General features: G+C 40.7%; 1 protein-coding gene across 4 annotated transcripts in view; it reads right to left on the reverse strand.

Annotated features, from left to right (window-relative positions):
* The window catches only part of LOC107749398 (TSC22 domain family protein 1-like), a 16775-nt gene that overhangs the window by 3320 nt on the left and 3455 nt on the right, over nt 1–10000 (reverse strand). The window lies entirely within an intron of this gene.

Here is a 10000-nt window from a genome sequence, read left to right on the forward strand (position 1 = left end):
ATATAATATGTGACCCTGCACCACAAAACCAGTCTTAAGTGTCCATTTTTTTTCTTATTTTGAATAAATAATCTTTCCATTGATGTATGGTTTGTTAGGATAGGACAATATTTGGCTGAGATACAACTATTTGAAAATCTGGAATCTGAGGGTGCAAAAAAATCTAAATATTGAGAAAATCATCTTTAAAGTTGTTCAAATGAAGTTCTTAGCAATGCATATTACTAGTCAAACATTAAGTTGATATATTTACGGTAGGTAATGTACAAAATATCTTCATGGAACATGATCTTTACTTAATATCCTAATGATTTTTGGCATAAAAGAGAAATGTATCATTTTGACCCATACAATGTATTGTTGGCTATTGCTACAAATATACCCCAGCGACTTAACACTGCTTTTGTGCTCCAGGGACACATATATATATATTTTCTTTCCATACGCACTGAAAGATATATGAGGCCGTACTAATGCTTTACATAAGCGCTACTCCACTGAAGCAGAAACAAGACCTTCTCTAAAAACACATCAGCTCTGAGCAAACCTCACAGTAGCAGTGAATTACCCTGAGAACACAAAACACTACTAACTCATCAGTATTACCTGGTTTGAATAAACTGATGAGCAGACAAAAGCATCAGACATGACGAGATGATTGAGTCACGTCTATTGTCTGCGGTGGTGAATCCAATGACTTCCCCTTTCAGATTCATCAGTTCCTTCTTCAGAGAAACAGACACTCATCCACACACTAGAGTAACTCACAAGAGCTGCTAGTGTACTTGAACAGTGTAATCTGTTACTGATTACGTGACAAAAACTGTAGCTAGTAGCGCAATCTGTTACATTACACATTTCAGGTAATATAATCAGACTACTTTTGACCTAACTCGTTTATCATGTTGATTTAAATAAGATAATCTTGTACCACATTGATATAAAAATGCAGAGAAAAAGAAAATATATTACATTTGTTGTTAATAACAACATGAAGTGCATTAAAACTATGGTTTGTGAAGGAACTGCAGGCGGTTTGTGAGTTTAATGAAAAGCTAATAATTAAATCATAAAAATGTAAAATTAAAACCATTTTTAAAATAGCAAAATAAAACACTTACTAAAAAAAATGAAACATTTAATTTGTTGCATGACCGTCACAGAACCGCGAGCATGCAAATGTGTTACTTAATTATTCATTTATTACCTTAAAATCTCAGGGGTAGTTCAAGTAAATATATTACGTGAAAGAGAAGACAAAAAAAGTTTATGAATCCCTGCATTACATGTAATTAAGAAATAACGTGAATTTGAGCATTTGAATGTGTTTGAAAGACAAAAGCCTTGCAAAGACACAGTAACACAAGGTTAAATAACCCACGGAGTGATTAAACATGAGTGTGTTCATCAGAAGTTGATGCAGTGTTGAGACGCTGAGAAAACACTTCTTAAACTGACATGATTTCCGTCAATCCAGAGCTCAAATGCTGTGTTTTCTGTGTAATTATATCCTCCTGACCACTGACTGCTGTCTGTGTGAAACTGACAGACTTTCTGACTGTATAGAAGCAGAAGGATACTTTATGAATTATTAATGATTTATTGCTGTTGTGTGAATAATATGTAATAATGTAATCAGTAACAAAGTTACTGCAGTCTGATTACGAGTATTTGAAAATGTAATTTAATCTAATTACAAGTACTTCATTTTTGGAATCTGATTACGTAAACCAGATTTCATGTAATCAGTTATCCAGCTCTGCTCAGGCATCTGATGCAGCGTTTCACAGGAAAGATCTGAAAGAGGATCAGTGGAGACGCTACAGCAGATCTGTCCATCTCACACAACGATGTGTGTTTTCAGATGATATTCAGCAGCCCCGTCTCTCTCATGGAGGAATCATTTAAACATCCCTCACGTCCAGCTTGAACCCTCACACGCAGAGCACATCCAACACTGAGCACGTCACACACACGACGATGAAGGGGTGTGTGTGTGTGTGTGTTACTGACGCTTCTTCAGTGCTCAATCACACAAACTCTGCCAGAGGAGACACTGAAGCAGTGACATCACTGGAGTCACATGACCCGCCACTGTTACATAAACAGTGAAGATCAGAAGAACCAGCCAATCAGGAGCCTGGGTTCGGACACGCACCATATAAACGTTAAGATGAGCGTGTCCTGCGCTCTCACGTGCTGCTCGTCTCGTTTCATCAGCGTACGCCTCACCGCACACAGCATGAGCCCAGCGTCCACATACAGGACAAAGACTGAGCCGGGCACACGCGTGTACAACAACACGCTAACAGAAGAGAGGACATGTGTGTGTGCACAGACGTACAGAGTAACACGCAGCCCGAGAACATCTACATCTGAACTCTAAGAGCACAGAGACACACGCCTGCAGACGAATCAACCAAACACTGAGATCTGCAGTGTAGTTTGAATGTTACAGAACAACAGGAACATCTTTATAATGTTAGAACGCAGGTCAACACAAATCCATCTACAGCACACACACGCACACTCTCACACACACACAGACTCTCTCTCACACACACACAGACTCTCACACACACAGAGACTCTCACAGACTCTCTCTCTCACACACACACACACACACACAGACTCTCTCTCTCACACACACACACACACACACAGACTCTCTCTCTCACACACACACACACACACACAGACTCTCTCTCTCACACACACACACACACACACAGACTCTCTCTCTCACACACACACACACACACACAGACTCTCTCTCTCACACACACACACACACACACAGACTCTCTCTCTCACACACACACACACACACACAGACTCTCTCTCTCACACACACACACACACACACAGACTCTCTCTCTCACACACACACACACACACACAGACTCTCTCTCTCACACACACACACACACACACAGACTCTCTCTCTCACACACACACACACACACACAGACTCTCTCTCTCACACACACACACACACACACAGACTCTCTCTCTCACACACACACACACACACACAGACTCTCTCTCTCACACACACACACACACACACAGACTCTCTCTCTCACACACACACACACACACACAGACTCTCTCTCTCACACACACACACACACACACAGACTCTCTCTCTCACACACACACACACACACACAGACTCTCTCTCTCACACACACACACACACACACAGACTCTCTCTCTCACACACACACACACACACACAGACTCTCTCTCTCACACACACACACACACACACAGACTCTCTCTCTCACACACACACACACACACACAGACTCTCTCTCTCACACACACACACACACACACAGACTCTCTCTCTCACACACACACACACACACACAGACTCTCTCTCTCACACACACACACACACACACAGACTCTCTCTCTCACACACACACACACACACACAGACTCTCTCTCTCACACACACACACACACACACAGACTCTCTCTCTCACACACACACACACACACACAGACTCTCTCTCTCACACACACACACACACACACAGACTCTCTCTCTCACACACACACACACACACACAGACTCTCTCTCTCACACACACACACACACACACAGACTCTCTCTCTCACACACACACACACACACACAGACTCTCTCTCTCACACACACACACACACACACAGACTCTCTCTCTCACACACACACACACACACACAGACTCTCTCTCTCACACACACACACACACACACAGACTCTCTCTCTCACACACACACACACACACACAGACTCTCTCTCTCACACACACACACACACACACAGACTCTCTCTCTCACACACACACACACACACACAGACTCTCTCTCTCACACACACACACACACACACAGACTCTCTCTCTCACACACACACACACACACACAGACTCTCTCTCTCACACACACACACACACACACAGACTCTCTCTCTCACACACACACACACACACACAGACTCTCTCTCTCACACACACACACACACACACAGACTCTCTCTCTCACACACACACACACACACACAGACTCTCTCTCTCACACACACACACACACACACAGACTCTCTCTCTCACACACACACACACACACACAGACTCTCTCTCTCACACACACACACACACACACAGACTCTCTCTCTCACACACACACACACACACACAGACTCTCTCTCTCACACACACACACACACACACAGACTCTCTCTCTCACACACACACACACACACACAGACTCTCTCTCTCACACACACACACACACACACACACAGACTCTCACACACACAGAGACTCTCACAGACTCTCTCACACACACACACACACACGTTGTGTTAGACAAAGAAAAAAAACTTAAACAGGTCAAAAACAGTATAAATGATTTGATGAGCTGTGAGGATGTGAATCTCTGACCCACTGAAAATCAGGACTGTAAATATTTACAACACAAAACGTATGAATAGGCATATGACAGTATCAAATTTTCATGTTGCGATTGATTGATAATGCTTTTATCACAGTATACGGTATTATCACGATATTGAAATTTAGTTGCAAAAAATGTAGTCATTATAAAGTATAACCGGTTTAATAACTTTTTTCTTATAACAAATAGAAACTGAACATTTAAATACAATAAAACAATACACAAAAAAATGTATAAAGTAAATAATTTCACACAGATTAAAGTGCAAAAGAATTATAAAGACCAACATGTAACACTTTACAACAATAAGAATTCTGTTTAAAAATATATCTATAATACTCAACAGGCTATTTTTGGTCCATTTTATTTCACTTTACAAATTCACAATACATCTGTCATTATTTTACTTCCATAGTGCTCTCAGACTGCTGGACTGTATGCACACTGCAAAAAAAATATATGTTGTACGATTATTGGTGTACATTTACAAGCAAATACTATTCAAGTCTTTCTACTTCAACATTTTATATTTAATTCAATGTGTTACTTGCTGTTTTTTTTTTTTTTTTGGTGACATTTATGAGTAATTTCTGAGAGAAAATGTTTTGAAAATGAAAAGTTTTCAGTGCACTGCATGAGATAACCGGGTCAGAAATATGAGCAGCTTCAATGAATGTTTCTGTAAATGTGTGAGTGAGTGAGTGAGTGAGTGAGTGAGTGAGTGAGTGAGTGAGTGAGTGAGTGAGTGAGTGAGTGAGTGAGTGAGTGAGTGAGTGAGTGAGTGAGTGAGTGAGTGAGTGAGTGAGTGAGTGAGTGAGTGAGTGAGTGAGTGAGTGAGTGAGTGAGTGAGTGAGTGAGTGAGTGAGTGAGTGAGTGAGTGAGTGAGTGAGTGAGTGAGTGAGTGAGTGAGTGAGTGAGTGAGTGAGTGAGTGAGTGAGTGAGTGAGTGAGTGAGTGAGTGAGTGAGTGAGTGAGTGAGTGAGTGAGTGAGTGAGTGAGTGAGTGAGTGAGTGAGTGAGTGAGTGAGTGAGTGAGTGAGTGAGTGAGTGAGTGAGTGAGTGAGTGAGTGAGTGAGTGAGTGAGTGAGTGAGTGAGTGAGTGAGTGAGTGAGTGAGTGAGTGAGTGAGTGAGTGAGTGAGTGAGTGAGTGAGTGAGTGAGTGAGTGAGTGAGTGAGTGAGTGAGTGAGTGAGTGAGTGAGTGAGTGAGTGAGTGAGTGAGTGAGTGAGTGAGTGAGTGAGTGAGTGAGTGAGTGAGTGAGTGAGTGAGTGAGTGAGTGTGTGTGTGTGTGTGTGTGTGTGAGAGTGTGTGTAGCTGAAGGATGTGCTGCACGACTCGCTCCCATCATGACTCTTACGTAAGAGCACAGAGACTTCAGCCAATCAGCATGCCTTAGCAACAGTTGCTATGTGAGTGATGAAATGTGAGAAACTCTGGATGGTGGACAGATAGATAACATGGATTTGTTTTTCTTCAGCATCAGTGTTTTAGGTTGAATGTATTTAAATGAGAGGATATATTTTAGATCACAGTTCTTGTTTTCAGCATTTTTAATGAGCTTTTAAACCATTTAGTGGACGCTTTTATCCAGAGTGACTCAGCAGTCCTGCAGTGTGACAAGCGTTTTAAATCTTGAGATCTGAATGAGCTCATATATGGATAATAATTCAGCGTGTCACACCGCAGGCGCTGATCTGACAGAGCGAATCGCACAGGTCTGACCACTCACTCACACACAAACATATACACACACGCACACTCGCACACACTCACAAACACACTCACGCACACGCACGCACACGCAAACACACCCCCCAGACATCAGACTCTTCTGATCAGAGACTCAGACGAGGTCACGCATGTCTGATGAGGATACACACACAGATGGATGTTCCAGGCGTGAGATTATATGATTTAATCAGATTTAATCCAGAGACATGTGAGAGCTGAATGAAGCTGCAGCACGTCTGATGATCATCCAAACAACTAAACAACAAACATCAACAAGCATCCCTAATAAACACAATTAACTACAAACTTCACTATAAGAACTGCAGAAGAAGTGATTTTATGTGCAATTAATGATTCACATCAAACATGCATAATAGCCTAAATACAATAAGATGGACAGCCTAGAAACAATATGAATCCAAATAACGTCTGCGAGTAGGCATGGGCCGATTACCGGTTTCAAGGTATACCGCGATTTGAAAATGTCACGTTTCAAAACGTTCCATATTTCCCGTTATACTGTTCCTGCTGTATGCGCTGTTTTTCATGTCTCCTCAGAGACTGAAAGTGTAGGAGTCCCTCAGGTTGAGTGAGTGTAGAGAGTAACACTCAGCGGTAACCAAGGAAACGCAGTATCTGCGGTAACCAAGGAAACGCTGTATCAGCGGTAACCATGGAAACGCTGTATCAGCGGTAACCAAGGAAACGCTGTATCTGGTGTTCCATGAGCGCCTCCTGCTGTCAGAGAGTGAATCTGCGTCTCATTCAGAGCTTCTGCTGTTTGCTTCGTTCAGGCATGCAGTATAATTTCACAAAGCTAGTCAGAACATTCTGTTTTTGCTTCAAATTAGGTTATTATTAAATCAAATTATGTATATGAAATTATATAACTAAATGATATGAAATGATATGTATATGAATTATATAACTAAAATTAAATAACTGTAATTACAGATTTAGGTTAAATAAAGATGTCAATCTTTATTTTTCTTCTTTTTAGGAAACAAATCAAAGAAAAATAAACAAATTCTTACGTTCCTAATATTCTGTATGTTGCTCAAAAACAAAATAATTTTTTTTTTTTTTTTTTTTTCCCAGTCATTTAAAAATAAGATGTAACGACAACACCGTGAAACCGTGATATTTTTTGCTTAAGGTTATCATACCGTCAAACTCTCATATTTGTCCATGCCTATCTGCGAGAGGTATTTAAGACCAATCACCCAGTTTCTTTAGTGTGCCATATCCAATATCTGATGAGAACAGAGCTGTTATCAACAAATACATCACATCAGAATTCATCTCATCACATCTCATCACATCACACAACAGAACAGGAGCATCAGGAGCAGAAACCGGACACACGTTCAGCTCTGGTTCAGTGTGTTTCCTCTGACAGAATCTGAGCAGACAGACTAATGAGCGCTAACGAGAAAACACTAATGAACACCAGATGTGTGACACAGACAGTCTCTTTCATTTTGTAAAGCTCTCTCGCATCACATACAGCCTAAGACTACTGCAGAATTAAAAATAAAAATAACACAGTAAATAATGGTGCAGTGCAGTAACACAGCTGATTCTGACTCCAGATGAATAACTGGATGAATAAAAAGTCTCAAGAAGAAACGCATGAGGCTCATGGTTCAAAACAAAGACACAAGATGTTATATTACGCATTAAGAAGGTATAGAGTGCCTAACTCAACCGGTTCAAAAACACTTTTGTGCCCGTTTCCATTAGAATTTTGAATGGTAAGGACAAAGGCCAATGACTTGGTTCTGGTTAGCATTGATCATTTAACTTCATGCATTGTTTTATATTGTTTGTTTTTATTTTTGCTGGTGTTGTTATTTATTGCAGGTTTTATGGGTTAGGAAATTGTGTAATAGTGGCTGTTCCGTTGTGCATTGTGACCTTTTATATACTTGTTTGCATGCTTTGCCCCCCTGTATAGTATGTTTTAAGTGAAGAGATATGTGATTTGATAATTTATATGTGATTGTATATGCAGCATACACTAAGGGGACAATAAAGTATATCGTATCAGTAAGTCAACAATATCTGTAATACACAACGGCAAGTTTATTAGACACTAGATTAGGAAGTAAGCTAGAGAAAAGGAGGAATGCAAAGAAAAATAAATTTGACTTGAGGACCATAACAATTATGACATTCTTTTTTATTTTAATTTTAACACCTGACAGTTTCTCATTACTGTAACATAGGCTTCTTTTTCTGCTTTTTTTGTTGACAGAAAGATTCATCCAATTTCATTTTAGCTCTAAAGGAGATGAATAAAGCAAAAACTGATGAAACACACACACACTATACACACGCACGTGCACACACACACACACACACACTCACTCACTCACACTCACACACACTCACTCACACACAGCAGAAATAGGGCTGCAGTGAAGCATGCGACAGAGCGCAGCTGTGAAAGGAGATTCACTGACACCTACAGGACAAATACAGCACTGCAGCTTCTGCAGATCAACTCCATCAACACACCTGAGTCACTCATGATCTCAGAAAACATCATGCAACTCAAATACAAAACATGCATGACAATAACCGGACCTTCCTAAGATCAAGACAGCGCCTAATATCAGCTAAAAACAAGACAATACAAAACGAGCAGAAATACTGTCGTTAGATTCAAAGCAGCGCTGCAGTCTTCAGCTTCATTTCCTAATAGTGGACACCATTTGACTTCTGTAAGGTGATTTCAGAGTGAAACACTGATGTGACTGTGAGCACTGCTGCTCTTCTACAAGATGAATAAACGTAAGTGAACAAAACTGAATGACTATTAACTGAACATGATTCAAGACCAAGAACATCATTTAAGAAAGTAAAGAGAGTCAGATTGAGGTTTCATGTTCAATATTAATAAGGAATCACTGAATGAATCAGCTGAAGTCCAGACCGATGCTGATCACTGCACTGATTACATACATGAGACACGGCGATGGACTCGTACATCAATGATTCAAACACACACGGGTCACGTGACGCCGCTGGGGTTTTTCCACTGGACTGCACACAGAGCACGCAAATAATAAACACATCACACTGCAGCATGCTATATACTTAAAATGATCATTTAGTGTTATTATTTTTAATTCCAATACTGTGTTCTCACTTTTGTCAGTCTGATCAAACAACGAGTCAAGAAAGATTGATTTTGAAAGTGTTATTCTAAAGTAAAACCTTGCATACAGCTGCTTTAATATCACACGTTTCTTCCTGGACCATCAGTGACTGTTCATCACACGCTCACAAGAGCCACACTGCATCTTCTGCTGAGTCACTGCAGATGCGTCACTATGGCAACCAGACGGTCCACACGTCAATCAAACACGCTAGTGCTGCTGACCACACGGCGATCCTGACACGCTTACTCTGAGTCTTCAGCAGGCCGACAGTTTTAAAAGAGGAGGAGGAACAGGAAAGAGACGAGTGAATTATATTTAGAGGCACTAGACTGACCCGACACGGACCACAAACAGAACAGCCTGAAGTGAAGAACAGAGCGACTCATTCAAGGACAAACCACTGCACTAATACACACGCAGCTGCAGGGCCAAACGTCCACGTCATGAAGATTATTACTGAAACGTGACGCAAAAGAATGAGTTCTGCATTACAGTACTTTGGGGTTTAATGTCATGTTAATGTCACAAAAATATACAAAAATATTAATGGTCCCAAAAATAGGACTGCAAAATACTAAAACATTCTTACTTTCTCTGATTTTGATTTGAAATATGACCTGGACTTTATGAGATTCATCCTTCAATGAGGTCAG

This window comes from Sinocyclocheilus rhinocerous, unplaced genomic scaffold (genome assembly GCF_001515625.1).
Source record: "Sinocyclocheilus rhinocerous isolate Xijiao unplaced genomic scaffold, SAMN03320098_v1.1 scaffold79, whole genome shotgun sequence".
Taxonomy (NCBI): Eukaryota; Metazoa; Chordata; class Actinopteri; order Cypriniformes; family Cyprinidae; genus Sinocyclocheilus; species Sinocyclocheilus rhinocerous.